This window comes from Callospermophilus lateralis, chromosome 17 (genome assembly GCF_048772815.1).
Source record: "Callospermophilus lateralis isolate mCalLat2 chromosome 17, mCalLat2.hap1, whole genome shotgun sequence".
Taxonomy (NCBI): Eukaryota; Metazoa; Chordata; class Mammalia; order Rodentia; family Sciuridae; genus Callospermophilus; species Callospermophilus lateralis.
The window spans coordinates 16,887,062-16,907,245 of record NC_135321.1 but is presented as its reverse complement, the minus strand read 5'-3'; positions in this window follow the sequence as shown (position 1 = coordinate 16,907,245).

The window sequence follows — 20,184 nt, the reverse complement described above, 5'->3', positions numbered from 1 at the left end:
GGGATTGAACCCAAGGCAATCTATCACTGAGCTACATCCCTAGCCCTTTTATTTTTAGAGAGGGTCTCACTTATTTGCCCACACTAGCCTCGAACTTGAGATCATCCTGCCTCAGACTCCCATGGAGCTGGGATTATAGGGCATGCATCACCATGCCTGGCCTGAATATGCTTTTGATTTTGCTCCATTTACAGCTATTCACATAATTTAGAATGCTTTTCCTGGATCATGCCTTTATATCACTGGAAAGCAAACCTAGGTTTCAAAGCAGATCAACAAAACCTTGTGTAAGCTGCATACAACAGATAAATTTATGATGGCTGTATTTATGTATATGAAAGGCAATAATCTGCATGTGGTGGCACATGCTTGTAATCCCAGTGACTTGGGAGACTGAGGTAGAGGGATCATAAGTTAGAGTCCAGCCTGGGCAATGTAGAGAGACCCTGCCTCAAAATAAAAAAATTAAAAGGGCTGGAGATGTAGCTCAGTGACAGAGCACTGCTGGGTTGAATCCCCAGTACAGGAAAAGAAAAAAAAGAAAGGCAATTTATGACCCATATACACAAAACACTTGATCTTTTTATTTGCAAATAATGTCAAACTTACTAAAAGTTGCAAGAATAAAAATAGCACAGAGAGAGTGCCCGTATATCCTTTACTTGGATTCGATAAACATTTTGCCCCACTTATTTGAGCATTGCACTCTCTTTCTCTGTATGTTTGTGTGTCTTTCACCCTTTTCTACACACACACATGTGTGAGCGCACACACATACACAATTTTTTTCTGAAGGTTTTGTGAACATGTTACATACACTATGACCTTTCATCCTCAAATACTTTGTGTATTTTCTAAGAATAGACATGTTCAATTATGTAACCATAGTACAGTTATCAGCTTGGTACATTCATATTGATTCAATACTCAGCCATCCTTTTCCCAATTTTTCTGTAAACCTAATAATGTGCTTTATGACATTCCCCCCTCCACTAGAAGATCAAGTCCATTATTTCATTTAGTTTTTATGTCTCTCCAGGCTCCTTCAATCTGGAGCATTTCCATAGCTAACCTTTGTCTTTTCTCTCATTAATATCTTTCAAGAATATGCTCCCCTCTCCACCTCTTCTATTAAAATAAGACATTCTTCATTTTGTGTTTATCTGATATTTTTTTGTAATTACATTGAGGTTCTGCACCCTTAGCCAGAATACTGCATAGGCATTGGGTCCTCAGAGCATCATATTTGGAGGTACATGAGTCCCATCTGGCCCTTGTTAGTGGTTCATTTTTATCACCAATTCTAGGCATCATCTGATTTTTCCAGTATAGAGCAACTACTTTCTTCCTTGTAACTAAGATACCACTGATGGGTAGACACTTTATACTAATACCTGCTCCACATCAAAATATCCTCTCAGCTAGAGCATGCATTCATGATTCTTGTCTGCCGCCATCTTTACTAGATGTTTGCAAAAAGGTAATTTTCAGTTCCTGTGCGCTCTTTAAATTTATTGGTTGGTTCCTCGCCATGGTAATCTCCTATCTGTCTACCTATCTCTCTATCATCTACCTGCATGGATTCATGAATTCCTATTTTTCAGTAGTTTATAAATTATAAATAGTTAATAAAGAGTTTGTAATTGTGCTTAAGCTTCTTTGTGGTGCTTGGGTGGTGCCATATTTGGCTAGGGCAGCCCCCTCACACTGGCTCCTGTGTGACGCTGATAAGCCCCATCATTTTTAGAGTATTCCTTACTTTCTGGTCTAGGGAAGTGTTCCAGGCCAGCACTGCTCTTAGGTCCAGACAAGCTCCTGGGTCAGCATCTCAGGAGACTGTATGCTTTAGGAGCATCATCCTCATCATTTTCAAAGTCCTCCTCTGGCTTCACCAGGGACAGTTGTGTTGCCTGGCTGTGGTGTCCTATCTCATTCTCCCACTAAAGAACTTTCCCAGCTCTACAGTGATGAATCCTCTCAAAGAGAAATTAGGAAAACTACCCCATTCACAGTAGCCTCAAAAAAATAAAATAAAATACTTGGGAATTGACTTAACAAAAGAGGTGAAAGACCTCTATAGTGAAAACTACAGAACACTAAATAAAGAAATTAAATAAGGCCTTAGAAGATAGAAATATCTCCCATGTTCTTGATAGGCAAAATTAATATTATCAAAATGACCATACTACCCAAAGTGCTATATAGATTTCAATGTGATTCCAATTAAAATTCTAATGCCATTTCTTATGGAAATAGACAAAGCAATCATGAAATTCATTTGGAAAAATGATGAATGGATGATGGATAAAGAATATGATGAGTGGATGAAGAGTAGCCAAAGCAATCCTTAGCAAGAAGAGTAAAGCAGGAGGCATCACAATACCAGACTTTAAACTGTACTACAAAGCTATAGTAACAAAAATGGCATGGTATTGGCACCAAAATAGACATATAGACCAATAGTACAGAATAGAAGACACAGAGACAAAGACACATAAATACAGTTATCTCATATGAAACAAGGTGCCAAAAACACACAGTGGAGAAAAGATAGCCTCTTCAACAAATGGTGCTAGGAGAACTGGAAATCCATATGCAGCAAAATGAAAATAAATCCCTATCTCTCATCATGCACAAAACTCAACACAAAGTGGATCAAGGACCTAGGAATTAGACCAGAGACCCTGCACCTACTAGAAGAAAAAGTAGACCCAACTTCATCATGTCAGATTAGGCCCCGACTTTGTTAACAAGACTCCTGTAGCTCAAGAAATAAAACCAAGAATCAATAAACGGGATTGGCTCAAACTAAAAGCTTCTTCTCAGCAAAAGAAACAATCAATGAGGTGAACAGACAGCCTACATTTTGGGAGCAATTTTTTGCCACATGCACATCAGATACTAATTTCCAGGATATATAAAGAAACTCAAAAAACTTAACATCAGGGCTGGGGCTATAGCTCAGTGGTAGAGTATTTGCCCCCCAAGTGTGAGGCACTGGGTTCGATCCTCAGCACCACATAAAAATAAATAAATAAATAATAACTAAATAAATAAAGGTATTGTGTCTATCTACAACTAAATATATACAAAACATATATATATCTATATATATATATAGATATAGATATAGATATAGATATAGATATAGATATAAACAAAACACCAAAAATACAAATAACCCAATCAATAAATGGGCTAAGGAGCTGAACAGACACTTCTCAGAGGAAGATATACAATTGATGAACAAATATATGAAAAAATGTTCAACATTTGAAATGCAAATCAAAACTACTCTAAGATTTCATGTTATGCAGTCAGAATGGCGGCTATCAAGAATACAGACAACAAAAAATGAGCATGTGGGGGAAAAGACACACTCATACATTGCTAATAGGACTGTAAATTGGTGCAGCCAATCTGGAAAAAGCAGTGTGGAGATTCCTGGGCAAACTTGGAATGGAACCACCATTTGACCCAGCTATCCCCCTGTTTGTTCTATACCCAAAGTTCTTAAAATCAGCACACTATAGTGACGCAGCCACATCAATGTTCATAGCAGCTCAATTCACAATAGCTAAACTGTAGAAGCAACCTAGATGCCCTTCAATAGATGAATGGATAAAAAAACTGTGGTATATATACACAATGGGATATTACTCAGCAATAAAAGAGAATAAAATCATGGCATTTGCAGGTAAATGGATGGAAATGGAGAATATTATGCTAAGTGAAGTAAGACAATCCCCAAAATTCAAAGGCCGAATGTTCTCTCTGATAAGTGATGCTGATCCATAATAGGGAGTAAGCAAGCATGGGAAAAATGGAGGAACTTTGATTGGGCAAAGGGGAGGGAGAGTAGGGAGGGAGCATGGGAACAGGAAAGATGGAGGAATGAGATGGACATCATTACCATAGGTACATGTATATGACTACACATATGGTGGGACGCTACGTCATGTACAACCACAGAAACATAAAGTTGTGCTGCAATTATGAACAATGAATCAAAATGCATTCTGCTGTCATATACACCTAATTAAAAGTAAGCAATTAATTAATTATTTTTAAAAAGAACTTTCCCAGCTCTAATCTCCCCTCCTCTTGAATCTTTCATTGAATCATTTCGGATGGCCTGACATGCTGATTTGGTGTGACTTTCATGTATTTGGACACAAGATGAGTTCAGAACTCTGGGCTGCCAACCGCCTACTAAAAGCCCTTGGACCGGAAGCCCAGGCAGGCCTGGGCATTGGCTCCTGCCCATGCATGTCTGATCTGTAGCTAATAGGCCTTGACTATCCCTGTTGGGGGTGTTTGAGATTTGCTGTGTACCCTGACTATAAAGTCTGCTGGCCAAATTGCAAAGTGTGAGGAACCAGCCTCAGAAGACTGCCCTGCAAGGTCAGGGGATCCCCAAATCACACTCAGCTTTTCTAACTCAATAAGAGTGCTCATAGAACCTGCTGGAAGCTGTTATACTAACAGTTACTGTTAGTTACAGGGCAGTGATGAAGGCTTGAATCCACCCAAAGTAGGGATGTTTAGGGCAGTGTCCAGGAGGGGTCCAAATGCGGAGTTCTAGTCAACCTCTCTCCACGGAGTCATGGCAGTACCTCCTGGGTTGCCAAGAAGGGGTCCTCGCCCTGACCCTTTGGTGATCCTCTGCAGTTTTTACTGGGCCTGCCTACATGACTGATCTTGAGTTGCCAGCCCCTCCCACAGATCAGGCCAATGTCTATAATGTCCAGTTCCTCCAAAGGTCAGAACTGTACAGCATGTCCCAAAACACCCATCATAAGTCACATTGCTAGAGTGTCCAATGGCCAAAGGCCCCAGGCAAACAAAGATACTTCCACCGGGCAGGACTTTTTCAGGGCCTGGAGATCACCTCTAAGTATCCAAGGACAAAGGCCACCTCTCAGTTTGGGTAAGGTCAATTCACCATTATACACTGCAGTGTCATTGAGTCGTTCCTCTCGTTATCTCTTGCCCTCCCAGTGAGTCTTGAGCTGTGACAGCAGAGAGGTAAACATTTCTCCCACAAATGGGACTGCCTTTCTCAAGTGAGTCCAACATGTCTCCTCCCTGTTCTCAGTGGTGTGTGCAAAGCAAGTGGGGAGGGGCAGCCCAAAGAGGAAGAGCAGGTTTCAGGAATGCAGTGATTCAAGACAAGATAGGGGGGGAAGACACGTTATTCTACATTTAGCCTGTAAAAGTCTGCTGGTACATTTAATATGACCAGAAAATAAATTACAGTTTACTTTTACCTGCGCACTTGAGGCATTTATGAACATCATCCACAAAGCACAAGAACAACAATTGATTGAGTCATTGGAAGCCTCGTTCCCAGGAAGTTAAGAGATGAGGCAGCGTCATGAGTAAAGGTGCCGGAACAGCAAAGGCAGGAAAAACTGTGTCATCTTGTATAAACCAGTTCTGAAGAGCCAGGGCATGGTGAGCAATCACAAGGTTGCTAGCTTTTCTCTTATGACCAGAGAGATGAAGTTAGCCAGAACAACACTTTTGACAATAAAGAACAGGCGGAGGTGGTGTCTGGATACTAGGAAGCACTTTCACGTGTACTGTTTGAACAATCAATGGACATAAGAAGTTCTTCTCTATCACTTAATCTACATATTTACTGATAAATCTTTGTAATTCATATGGTATCATAAGTTTTATAATGCAAATTTTAATAAAAAAATATTATATAGATAGAAAACTTACAAAATTTATTTGCTTAGTGTCCTATGAACATAGAGGTAACCCCGTGCCTGGCTAGTTTAGTCAGCTTTTTTGCTGCTGTGACTAAAGGATTTGACCAGAACCACTATAGAGGAGGAAAAGTTTATTTGAGGGCTTACAGTTTCAGAGGTCTTAGTTCATAGAAGGCCAAGTGCATTCCTCAGGGCTCAAGATGAGGCTGAACATCATGGGGAGCATGTGGCAGAGGGAAGCAGCTCACATCATGGTGATCAAGAAGCAGAGACTCCACTCACCATATATATATATACCCCAAAGCCATGCCCCAATTCCCCCCTCTTCTGGCCACATTCTACCACTTCAGTTACCACTTAGTTAATCCCTATGAGGGGATTAATCGCTGATTAACACTCTTACAACTCAATCATTTCTCCTATGAATCTTCCTGCATTGACTCACACATGAGCTTTTGGGGGACACCTCATATTCAAACCATAACACTTGTCTCCACCCCAGCTCTGGAATCAGTCTTTTCACCATGGAGCCTGATTCGTGGTATCAGAGACTGAGTTCTGAATATTAGCTGAGTTTAAAAAACACAAACTTTGAACCTGGGAGTTGTGGTTAATACTTGTGGTCTTTTAACAGGTCACCATCTGTAGCGGATACTTGTCATTTGGGGTAGCCCACATCCAGTCTTCTCTTCTTCCTAGTAATGCCCCATCTTCCATGGGGTGTGTAGTTGGTGAGGGGTGGTGACTCCATCACCACGGAAACAAAAATGTCCAGAATGCTCTTTGCCTTATTCCAACAGAGTCATGTGACTTAACCTCAGCCAATTGAATGTTTTCCTTTGGGAATTTAAACCCAAATGGGTCAGAATCTCGGGAACATAGATTACTGGAGGTGACCCCAGTGGCAATCATATGCAGTGGAATTTTTGCTTGTGGTCTGACCTCTAAACCACCTTGGTTTCTGACCATTTGCCAAGATTTACTTCATCATCTCTGCAGTGATATTTTGGTATTTTCTGAAATTCTTGCAATAACTCTACCTTTTTTCTTTTTACATAAAATGGTCCCTACTGGTTTCGTCTCTTGAAACAGTGAATTCTGTCTAAATTACATATTATTTATTTCTGGTATGAGGGTTTGGTTTTAGTTGTTTGGTAGTAGCAAGAAAATTTTTATTCACTCAGTTAAGTTTTGCAAATGGTAATAATTGTAGCTTGTTTTGGGATCTCAGGACACATTTAAGTCCTCCAGAAGCTTGAGAGTAGAGTTACAGGAAATTTCCATTTCCCAGTCAAAGCATGTGGAGAAAGTAGCTAACAAGGGCTCATAATCTTTAATTGGTGATTGTTTAATTTTGAGGGTGTTAATGAACAGCTTTCTAAGCCACTTGAAATTTTTTCTGTCTGTAGAAACAACTCTCCCAATATATTTTATAACATTATGAACTGTTCAGTGGTGTAAATAAAAAGAAACTCGAAAATCTCAGGACCCATTTCTCACACTTACTTACTGAAAATTTCAAAGTAACCAAATTTATTTGTCAAAACAAGACAAGATTGTTTTGCCAAATAAATTTTACTTGTTTGTTTAAAACAAAAACAAATTTTCAACAAAATAAAGGAATAAGCTATTTTATTTTCACCCCTGGTACATTATCTGTGTTTGCAAGCCTGGTAATGAAGAGACGGAGGTCTTCCAAAACAGGCTAGCTGTGGAAGACACAGTCAACATGCCGCAGCCTCTGTATGTTCAAACTAATTTCTGTCCCTTTGAAGTGGATGTGAGTGTATATTTTTACATTTCTAAAAACTAGTAAGAATTGTAAGAAGTATGAAAAAAAAAGTTATAAGCTTCTATGTAGAATTATAAGGAAAGTCTGCTGGAAACCCCAGCTCTGTTGGGAAATGTCTTGTTCTAATTTTTAAGTTGGACTGTTCTAGGCTTGAAGTCCCACCTATTTACTGTAGGCTTGCTTAGGCTCAGCCTATAGGGAGCTATCTTTACTCCATGTACCTAAAGCAAGGATTTCCCTCCTATGGCAGAAAAAGAGGCATGATGTGCCATTCTTGGACTGTTTGCCAAGGAGATTTATGATATATTTATTTTCATACGCACATGTCTTGTTTTCTCAAATTAAGCCCCTCAAAGGCATGAGCCAGGTCGTACACAAATTCCTGTCATTTGATCTGTGTTAAATTCCATTTCTGCCCTTCCGGCCACTTTTACCTTCTCGCTGCGGTGTTTCTCAGGCAGGTCACCTACTACTACCTTGCTAATTTTATCATATCTTCACGCCACATAAACTATTTTCACTAGACTTTTTTTTTTCTACAAATGAACTCACTTTCTTATCTACACTGGTTTATTTTTCCATAAATGGAAAACCACTACTGTGTGTCACACATAATGTAAATGCATAAACAATAACAACAACAACACTACTCTAATCAGCTACTGCCACCTTTGAGCTTCCAGCCTAAGGGAATGGGGGAGATCAGCAAGAGCTAGAGAAATTTCACTTTAGATAATCAAAGGGATTTGGAAAGAGCCCTCTAAAAGGAATACCTCTCATTCTTACCATGGATTCAAGGTCAAGTTATCCACGCCATCCATACCAACCTTGATAGCATGCACACCAGACACCCTCTACATTGATAAGCACCAGCAAGAGGTGAGCAGCTGGAACCTAGGAACTGCGTCTACACCCCGTGTTCTTGTCTGTCTCCACAACTCACTCTCCAAGCTCCTCTCCACTCTCCCTTACGAGGTGAGACCACACGAGGCCCTCCACTATCTGGGCCTCACCATTTTTTTTTTTTTTTTTTTATCTATAAAATAAGAGAACCAGGTGCTTTTTCCAGTTTCTTCCAGCCCTGACTTTGCCAGAGCCATGATCACACTAAGATAAAGTCTTCGAAGAATCCCAGACCAGCACTCCTGTTGTCACCAGTTCTGCGGGCCCTTCAGCTCCTGCAGGATAGAAATCAAACATGATTAACAGAGAGAGGACTAGAAAAAAAAAATCATCTATTGAATTGATTAGTCTAGAAAGGAGGCTATATCCCACAGGCAGAGTAGCAGCCCAGGAGGTTACCTGACAGGCAGGGTAGCCGGACAGCAAAGTGACCACTCCAAGACAGTGGGGCATGGAGAGACGTCTACCCCACAAGCAGAGTGGCAGGGAGAGGTGGCCACCCCATAGGCAAAGTGGCAAGGAAGTCCAGGGGTAAACAGCTTACATGCATTTGGGGTCAGACATTAACATATTCATAAGCAATGTTATAATCTCCTGTTGTATTTACACCAATTTGCACATTATCTAGATGTTTACACGAATTTATAAAAGTGCTTCAAATTATGTTAGTTCTAGCCAGGTGTGGTGGCACACGCCTATAATCCCTGTGGCTAGGGAGGCTGAGTCAGGAGGATCACGAGTTCAAAGCCAGCCTCAGCAAGGAGAGGTGCTAAATGAGATCCTGTCTCTAAATAAAAATACAAAATAAGGCTGGAGATGTGGCTCAGCAGTTGAGTGCCCCTGAGTTCAATCCCCGGTAACCCCATCCTCCCCCCAAAATTGTTTTAGTTCTCCCCTGGGCATATCTTTTAACATGCAAATGCATTTAAATGGGGGTCTCTGTTTGGTCAAGGAGTTGTGGCCAGGCCTGGGTGCATTGTTGATGTTTTCTTGTTTCATCTGCAATCTTGCACAGTGGATGCAGTCAGGGAGATCTTTCTACCATTCAGCTTACGCATAACTGTGCAATGCTTCCCTCAAACTGTCTTCATTTTGAACTATAACCGGTCCCTGCTAATCTATCCTGGCATGGAACACGCTGTGCCCTTCTGCTAACCATCATCAACTTCCAGCCCTACCCTCCTGCCTCTCTGCTCCTCACTCATCACCCGGCAACTGGGCACTATTTGTGCAATGCTCACTAAGTCACTCATCTTCTCCGCAAAGTGGGCGACACTATCCTCCCTTTACAAAGGACCGAAGATCTTTCTCTCTAGGAAGAGCCAAGAGCCCAGGAGCACAGCGAGGTTTACACTTGGCTCTGTCCCCAGCATTTCCATTGTTCTCTTGAGTTCCAATCACTCCTGACATTCCACGTTTTATTTCCATAAAGGGAATGGAATTGTAGACAAGCTAAATATATTTTAGTATGTAATCCCAGTTTAAGGTAGCTAAAGAATGACTGAGCCATAAAATCATGCTGAAATCACCCAGAAATTATTTTAAATAAAACAGAATGTTAAGGCATACTAGAGTAAGTATTGAGATTGTCACTCTTGTCTTTCTTTGGTTTTGAGAACTAATCCCGGGGTGCTTTACACTGAGCTGCATGCTTAGTCCTTTTAATTTTTATTTTGGGATAAGATTTTGCTGAGTTGCTGAGGCTGGCCTTAAACTTGGGACTCTCCCGCCTCAGCATCCAGAGTCACCGGGATTATTGACAGGCACCACCACACCCAGGAAACACTCTTAGTTTTGAGGGAAAAAAAATTCAAGAATCAAATTTGTAGCTGCTCCTCTCCTGAAGTCACTAAATAATACAAACCACAAATAGGAATTAAGATTTGGAAACTGGCCTTTATAGGAATTTTAAGAAAAAAAAAAACTTAAAACTTAGGTGCTTTAAATCAAAGTAAACGGGAAGCTGGGCTTGGCGGTGCATACCTGTAATTCCAGTCACTTGGGAGGCTGAGGCAGGAGGATTACAAGTTAAAGGACAGCCTCAGCAACTTAGTGAGGTCCTCAGCAATTTAGCAAGGCCCTGCCCCAAAATAAAATGAAAAGGCCTGGAGAAATGGCTCCAGGATAAAGTGCCCCTGTGTTCAATCCCTAGTACCCCTGCCAAAAACATGTAAATGGGAATTACTCATGGGAGAAAATATACCTTCCCCAACATGATCCATATTCATAAAGCTATTTCATATAATGGTATTTCTGAAGGAGCAGCTCACATTTCATACAGAACAATAATAGTGATAAGAATATTTGCCTGCAAATATATACTGGAAAATTGTTTATTCTCCGACAAAATATTAACAACACATAAGCCTACAGGCTTAGGTGAGTCATATTTTAATACTAAACATTTAGGCCAGGTCACCTGCTTAGTCACTGATTCGCCCCAAAAAGTGGCTATTGTACTAGCAAGGGAACTGTACAGAATTTAGAGACAAACTACATCCTAGGAACATTGTGTTTCCACTTAACACAAAGCTCTGGAGTTCTGCTGAGGAGCTAAGCAGGTCTCTCTGAGGCCATTTCTACCATTATAGGAACCTAGAATCCAGATTTGTATTGATGACACGTGTTACACAAGAGCAGAGGGTATAATCGTGTCTTAGGAAAATGTGTCTATTGCAAGAACATGTTCAGATCCACCCAAGATATGAAGCTGTCAGTCTCCGGTGCCTAGAGACCCAGTCTTCCCAGTAGACTAGAACCGGAGAACCCCGGAATTACATATGCACTTCCTCTGCACTGGAGGAAAGCTGTGCAAACTATGCACAGCTTCACTCAATCACTTTTCCCAGCTCTGGGGAGAAATTTCCCTGACCAGCCGGCACAGACAGGGTTTGCTAGGCAAAATGATTAGAGGAATATCACAGAGGAAGGAGAAAGAGAGCAGAAATATCAAGTATTAGAGAGAAGCAACTTTTAACCACTTTACCGTTTTCAAGGGGCTGGGGATGTGGCTCAGTGGTAGAATGCTTGTCCTGGGTTTAACCCAGCGCTGCAAAATGACAACAAAAATTGTCTTTGAGATAGCCAGGGGTGGTGGCACACACCTGTAATCCCAGCAACTTGGGAGGCTGGGGCAGGAGGCTATCAAGTTTAAGATCAGCCTGAGCAACTTAGCTAGACCCTGACCCTATCTCAAAAGAAATCAAGAGGGGCTCAGTGGTAGACACTCTCTGGGTTCAATTCCCAGTACAGAAAAAAAAAAAAAAATTGCCTTTGAAACACTCACTTCTTAAAACAACAACAAAACCCTTTTATATTAGTACGTTTTGTTCATTAAAGCAGATAAATTTAGGGATTTTTATTTCAATTACTAAAATACTCTTCCCTTTACCAAAGATTTATGCAGAGTACCTGAAGAGATGTGACATTGGAATGGAATTAGAGTAATAAAGTTTGAGTTTCATATAACTGATTGGATCTAGTCAAGGTATTGAGTGAAGGACCTATGCATTTCAGGTAAGATAGCAAATTGCCAGAGGGGATATTTGAAAGTTTCCAGAAATGATGCAATGGCCTAGATTTCCATCAGAGTAATCCGCTGGGAGGGAAATGGATATGTTAAGATGAGTTGCCATGAGTTGATCATTGTTGAAACTGGTAATTGATACCTACAGGCTCATTATATTATATTCAATACCTGTTTTAAATTGCCCACAATAAATCATTTAAGAGATTTTTTTTTTAACTAGAGAATGGGGGTACACCCCTCTAACTCTCAGCAATTTGGAAGGCTGAGGCAGGAGGATCCCACATTTGAGGCCAGTCTTAGCAATTTAGGAAAACCCTGTCTCAAAATCAAATTTGCCAGGCACAGTGGCACACAACTGTAATCCCAGTGGCTCAGGAGGCTGGAGCAGGAGAACTGCAAGTTCAAAGCCAGCCTCAGCAAAAGCAAGGCACTAAGCAACTCAGTGAGACCCTGTCTCTAAAGAAAAACAAAATAGGGCTGGGGATGTGGCTCAGTGGTCGAGTGGCCCCTGAGTTCAATCCCCCGTAAACTGCCCCCGCCAAAAGAAATCAAAATTAAAAAGGGAGTCGGGATGTGGCTTAGTGGAAAAGCATCCCTGGGCTATAACGCCAGACAAAAAAAGAGAGGTTTTTGGTTTTTGTTTACTTGGTTTTTTAAAGAGTAGCTCAGCAAAGCAAAAATGGGCAAATGGTCAGAGAAAGGAGAGAGACACCAAAATTACAGGCAAAACCACAGAACTTTTGGGAAAGCTAGGAGATAGGGAGCCAGCAGTGAGTTGGGCAGCTGTGGGCAGGTCTTGGGTCCTAGGAGAGACTACATGCATCCTGGCTCCTCTGCAGCTGGCAGGAGGGAGCAGAAAAAGTGTGGCAGTGTCTGCCCTGGGTAAACTGTAATGAACCCCAAAGATGCTGTCAATGACCCTGACACGCTCAGCCTTGTATTCTGGGTCCTCCTCGGCAATGTCATGATACCCACCACAAACCCCCAAGCACCCCTCTTATCTAGGCCCATCTCAGGGGTGACCTGAGCTCATAACACTGACGATTTTGGAAAATCTGATGGTGTTCTCCTCATTTGTATTCTCACATTCATGGTCTTCTCCCATTGACCTGTGTGTGTCCTTGTGGGGGGAGGTGAGGAAGGGGGCTGGGAACAACCTCGGGCCTTACAACACAGCAGCACAGAGAGGGTGGGGCAGGAGAATGGGGGAAGCCATGCTGTGCTTCTGGGAGTTAAAACAGGATTTTGCCCAAAGACAGTGTCACAAGCCAGGTGGTTGAGAAATAGAATTTACGTTTTCTTTTATCTCCTCCCAGGAGACTATCAGGAGCCTGGTCACCTGCACTGGTTTAGGTTAGAGGTGGTGCCTTGGGGACACAAAGGCAAAAGCCTGTCCTTTGCACCCCAGAGGAATTCGTGATGATAAAGAGGAGTACAAAGGCAGAAGGAAAGGCAGATCGAAGGATTCCCATTTTCTCTCCCTGTCCCCTGGAGATTAGTTGATGGCAGCGTTGTATCTATCTGTCCTCTCCCTGCTCATGGCTCTAAGCTGCCTCCCTCCACGCTCTGGGCAGCTCCCTCGAAGTGAACACTCCAGCAAAGATTTTTTTTTGTTTTTGTTTTTCAAGGCAAATTAATTATGGGATTATTATCCCAGTAACTAAAGAATTCTTCTCTTTACCAAAGATATATGCAGATGGAAGATGGAGAACCTTGTGTTGGCTGGAGAGGCCTCTGGGATAGGGCAATGGGCTCTCTCCAGGCCTTCCAGTGGCACAGGGCGAGGTGATCCCGTCCATGGTAGATGGAGAACGCAGCACAAGCTCAGCCAGATTCACAGCAGAAGGAAAAGCAGAAGTTGTGCTGGGCTGGAGCCTAGGAGACAAGCCATCAGACTCCATCAAATCTAGAAGGCAGATGCCTGTCACCAGAGCTTCGATGGGGGCAGGACCAGCAGCAACCAGGTGGCATCCCTGCAGAGACCAGAGGAGCCAGAAGGTGTCGTAACAAACCTACCCCTATTTCCCAGCACCTCAAGGCTTTATTATCCCAAGAGTACCAACATGGAAGAGAGGGCAGGGGTACTGGTGAATTTCAGGTGTTGAAGGGATTAAAGAATATCTAAAAACTTGGAAATGCATAATTTGGGGTATGTCTGTGAGGGCATTTCCAGTGGGCCAGATGAGGAAGACCTGCCTTCCATGTGGGTGGCACCATCCAACCAGGCCTTTGGTTTCACTCCCAGAGCTGGGGCTCACTCAGACAAAAGTTCAGGGTCTCCAGGCCTTAAGCCAGCAGTCCCCTGGGTTCTCAGGACTCAAACCCAAAGTTACATCATCAGTTTCCTGGAGGATAGTTTAATGGCAGCTTTGTATCTACCTGTCCTCTCCCTGCTCATGGCTTTAAGCTGCCTCCCTCCTTCTGATTTAGACTGAGCCATGCCACCAGCATCCCAGGGTCTCCAGCCGGTAGGTGGCCCATGATGGGCTTAGCCACCACAGGATTGTGAGCCAATTCCCCGATAATCCCCGCTTCTGTGCCTATCTATACATATCTTCTAGGGACTGTCTCCCTGGAGAGCCCTGGCTGATGGGGGGTGGGGTGAAGAGAAGGGAATTACCAGATTAGGCAGAACGTTTATTGATTTTTTGTCACCCAATGAGTAGGGCTCTTGAGGAAGACTTGCATTATTTCTGAAAAATCTAAGTGTACCGTCCATGGTTTTGTTATTTTGAAACAGAGAGTTCCTAAACTTCCTCATGCTGAGAACAAAAACTTCCTCGTGCTGAGAACAGAGGCCAAGAAGGCTAAAATTGACATATTCTCTGTAAGCACAGAGCTGCTAAATCTGTATGCGCACATCACCTGGCATTTGCTCCTGTAAATTATAACTGCTTCTGTAGGACAGCAGAGAAGCAATCTCAATGTTTTCTCCAGTTTGATCAAACTATATTAAATTCACATTCTGCTTCTTCGGTCATTTACCTATTTCTTAATGAAGGCGGGTGGCTGAATCTGGCCATTCAGGGGTCCAGGCAGGGTCCCTGGCTTGGCTGGTGAAACAAACTTTCCTGTATTGTTTGTGAACTTCACCTCCCCTATTGCCCCTGTTAGAAGTATCAGTTTTATCTGTAACTGAGGACGGAAGGCCTATGTTTCCTGGACTCCAGACACCTGGCTTCTACCAGTGTCCCCTCTGGAATGCTGGGCTTTGTGTCTCGTACTTAAATGGACTGACTGCCTACCACACCTGCCACTGAGTGACTCCAGCATCACCTGTTGCTGTCCACTCTTCCTTGATGGCCGACCCTTGTAATGACCATGTTATTGCTAATAGGGCCCACTCTGGACCAAGTCTTCCCATTATGATCAGTGTTGAGCCTGGTGTTGATCTTAGCGGGTAGGCACAATAATCTCCACATTTCTCACTGGGAAAGTTAAGGCTTAGTTTAACATGACCCACAAATAGTAAGTGTCAGAGCAGGGATTTGAACCTGTGTCATCTACAGAGCTGTGAGCTCTTCACCACCACACAGCTTCCACTGAGCTACACTGCTACTCAGCCACACTCACAGACTTGGGCCTGGGGTTGGGGCGCTGTCTTCCCATGCTCCGGGGAGGCACCTGCCCCAGCAGCAATCTCCTCCAGCAGCCTTTATGATACTCTGTGTCCCTGACATTCACAACTCAGATCCCAGATGTCCCCCCTTGCTGGTAGAGCCCGCTCCCTGTGGCAGCTGATGTGCCCCAAGCATTTGACCTGTGGAGAGCGCATTTGACATGGGAAGATGATAACACATTCTAGAGCAACCACCTGAGTGGGACTGAGGCCGCCTCACTGGCAGCTTAACGCCATATTCAACTGTGAGTTTCTGCCCCGAGAGGACATGGCAGAGCTGTGGGTCACCATGATAAGACTCATCCATCCCCTCATCGGCTTGTCCTTTGGTACAGTGGAGGCCAGAAAGCAGAAAACCACAGGTGAAGCCAGGTTTCCTTGTGTCATTTAGGTCCTGCCAATCAAAGCCACTCATGTGAGGTGCTGATTCCAGACTAAGCTAGGCTGGACACAGGCAAGGGGCAGGCATTCGCCTTCCTGGAATAGATTTGGCTTTTAAAACTGTTACAGCAATATCCTGAGTCAGGCAGATCTATATGGTATGTAGTCCATACATATTTGTAATTTTAAAAAAAGAATAAGTAGTAAAAACAAACAGGTCTTTTAAAGGTTGCCAACAACCTCCCAAGTTCTATTTCAGTCCTGTTAGCTGTTGGCTTTCTTGCTTGCCTTTCAAAGAAGCCAGGTTTGGCATTGCCTTTGACTTAGAACCATCAGAAACTCTGTTAAATTTGCTAAGGGTTCCAATTGTTGGAAAAAGAGTGGGAAATAGTAATACAGAAAGACAAGGTAATCAAATGGATTAATGCTGGGCAGGAAAGACCAATAATTGTCCAGCAATTATCTGGAGTCCCTAAATCACACCAAAGAGGCAAGAACACAAGCTTCCATGTGGCACTTATCCTTAATTTTGCTTGTGTATTTTTATAATGTTCTCTGCACCCCTTGGATCTTAGACTTCTATGACATCTGTTATACACCATTGCAAGTCATAAAGTTCCCTAGAAAAGCTCCTAGGGACAGCGAGTGAAGGAGACTAGGAAATCTTGGTAGAATTTTATCAGTGAGGCAAAGGAAAGCTGATTTATTGAAGATCCAATGAGTTGTCAACCAAACCTCAAGCAAGCCTCCCATGGCCTGCTCCAGTCTCTTCGAACCCTCTTTACAATAGATTTCTTCGTAAGAGTTGAAAAAGGTAATAGCAGGGCCCGGTGCAGTGGTTGGTGCACGCCTGTAATCCCAGCAGCTCGGGAGGCTGAGGCAGGAGGGTCACCAGTTCAAAGCCAACCTCAGCAACTTATCGAGGCATTCAGCAAAGCAGACAGGCCCTGTCTCTAAATAAAATATAAGAAGGGCTGAGGGTGTGGTTCAGTGTTAAGCGCCCCTAGGGTCAATCCCTAGTACCAAACAAACAAACAAAAAAACGCAATAGCAGGCATGTCCAGAGCCAACAGGATAAGTCTCCTGAAATCCTGGAGGGCACCACAAAGCCATGGAGTTAAAGCAGGCAGTGAATTGTTAGTTCTAAGGGCTTTGGTGTGTCCTGACAGGCAGAGGCTTAGAGGGTGAATGAACAGTGGCATGAATCCCTTCCCCTCTCAGTGCTGAGAATAGAACCCAGGGCTATGTGCTTACAAACACTCCATCACTGAGCTACACCCCAACAAAGAAGCTAGTTTAAAAATCCTAAAGGCCAGCAGTGACTGATCCTTGACAGCTCTATACCCACTGCTAAAAATAAAGTCTTAGTTTTGAGTTGGTGCCAACCATTTGCTCCATTTGGAGGGCAGGGACCTTCCTTCTGTCTGACTATTTACTTGGTGCTTTCAACAATGCTCCTGGTGAACTGTGGCAGTCAGCCACTTAGTGGGTGTTCCAAGACAACAATGGCCCCCACCTAGTTCTTTCTTTGAGCTAATGGACAAGAGTAAGCTGTATGGCTTCTTCAATAAAACAGCAGCCTCTGTGACCTCCGGCTTCTCAGCCAGCAGCACCAGCTCAATTATGCACTCGGAGCTTAGCTGTGAGGAGCACATCAGCCTTTACTCCAGATTCATCATCCCTCCCACCCCCACAAGTGATAGAAGAGGCAAAGAATCAGACATTTAAATAATCAGAATTTTTAAAAGCATAAAGCAGATCAGACAGTTTTATTTTAGACCTTTAGTGAAAGTGAATTAACGTTTTCCTTAGAAAACATGAACGGAGAATTTCAGATGAATTTGTTTTGCTTCCTGGAGTTAAATTTTGGGTTTTTTTGCTTTTGTTTTTGTTTTTTAACCTTGACTCTGCAGATTCACCACCACTCCCCGCTTTACTCCAATCCATTGTGGGTCTGACCCTCCACATCTGTTGCTGGATTAGGTAGTCAACGTCCTCAGGAAAGGTGTGGAGCAAGAACGTTGGGACATCTGAATGTCCCTCCTGACCACCTCCTTGACTGTGGCCTGTTCTACCATTCCCCATTACCACGTCTCTCCCTGGCCCCCTCAGCACCTGGGGGCTGCTCATTCTGTTCATGGTTTCTCCATCACCTGGGTCTTTGCTTTAAGGTCAGTACCAAGCACTTGGCCTCCCAAGATCCAGCTACATTTTAAAAGCAGGATGCTTATCCAGAGAAATAAAAGGCAACTATCCAGAAATGGATTTAGTTACAAATGTAATGAGTTAATGTGAAAACAAAAGTACAAACATTGTAGAAGGCTCTGAAGTGAAAGGAAAATATGCCCAGTCCCTTTCCACATCCCAGCTCACTGCCAGGGCAAGATGGGACAGGAAGGGCTACTTTTGACCATTTTTCTTTCTCCAGACCATAAGGAAGCACTCTCCTAGCTGTAAATAGCATGATCCATCCTCTTTCTTGATTTGTCTCTTTAAATAGTATCTATTGACTTTTCACCATGGAAATTGGGAAGCTGGATCATCTTTCTTTTCTTAAATTTTTGTTTATTATATTTTTATCTTTTGGTCCTTTTATGAGTCAACTGTAGAAATAAGTGAAGACCCACCAAATGTGAAAAGCAAAGGCTATATATTCTGAGCTTGCTATAGCAAGGGAGTCAGCCGCCCACCGTCATCAGGATCTTGGCAGAAACGCAAAGGCAAGCAAGGGAGTGGGAGAACTCTCTAGTGGAAAGAAAGGAAGGCTTTGGCTGTGGTCTGTGGAGGCTGCTGGCCTGGGGAAGCTCTGACTGAGCTGGCTAGAAGGGGGCATCCTATGTGATTAATTAGTGGGACCTGTTTTGTTTCCTCTGGTTGATGTTAGGTTGGAAGCAGGGACAAAACTTAGGGAAGCTGGTCCATTATCAATCAAGTCCTGGCCATTTGGGGTTGATCTTTGCTGAGGGCATTGTTTAGCTCCTGGATTGTCAGGAGAGATAGAAATCCGGCTCCCTGCAGGCCTGACTTACACTAGAAGTCCTCTGCACTGTCCATTATAGAGAACAGGGTGGGTTTCCTGGGCAGGTTGTTGCAGAGTGTGGGTCACAGTTCTAGCTGTATGTACAGCATGGACATTGTTTGTGTATTCAGTCTCTCACAACTTGAGCCCTATAAATAACAGAATTAAACTTCTGCATCTTGATCTTTCAATGGTAAACTGTATTTCTCCCCATTCTGTACCATTCCCACTATCCCCACCCAATCTCCCTCTCCTACCTCCTGGTTTTTGCTATTTTCACCATTACTTTTATAATATAAAGATTCCTAATGTCTCTATGCCTTTTCAGTAAGCACAAATATCCTATGATATTTGAAATTCAAGAGCCAATAAGCCACATTAACAATATCAGAATGAGATAAAATAAAATAAAGGATGATAATAAAATTAAGAAATATAAATATTACTACTTGAAAAAGTAAGTGGGATTTTATCCACAGAGAAGGAGCAGTGATTCCTATAAGCCTATACCACTGGAAGCATAAAATTTAAAGCCTCAATATAAAATTGAATCTTTTATTATACTTCCAAATTTTTTTCCCCAAAGGGATGCCTGTCAGGTAAACTTTCTTGGTCTTGAAATGTCTGAAAATGTCATTTCTTCAACCCACATTTTATTGACAATCTGACTGGATACTTATTTCTAGCTTCAAGGTTTAAGGCTAGGGGGTACTGCACTCTTGACCTCTACTATCCAGTATTATAGATAAAATCATCTGGAACCAAATTGATTTTTTGAATATATAAATAATTTGCTTGTTTCTTTCTAGAAGACTTCAGGATCATCTCTTTGTTCTCATTGTTCTAGAGTTTCAGGAGGGTCTGTGCTATAGACTGAGATCCACCCCCTCCCCCCAAAATTCATGTGTTGATGTCCTACTTGCAATGAGAGTGTTTGGACATGGGCCTTTGGGAGGATGGTGTGATATATTCTCTTATGAGAAGGCTTACTTCCCCTCTCTGCTCTCTGCCCTGTGAAGATCCAAGAAGGCATTCATCTGTGAACAGGAGTCCAAGAATCTGTCCACTCTGACATCCTGATCTCAGACTTGCGACCTCCAGAGCTATGGGAAATAAAGGTTCTCTACTGAAGTCATCCAGTCTGTGGCACTGCTACAGCAGCTGGTGCTGATTAAGACAGTGTCTCAGGAATCACTTTGGATGGAGACCCGAAATTCTCCT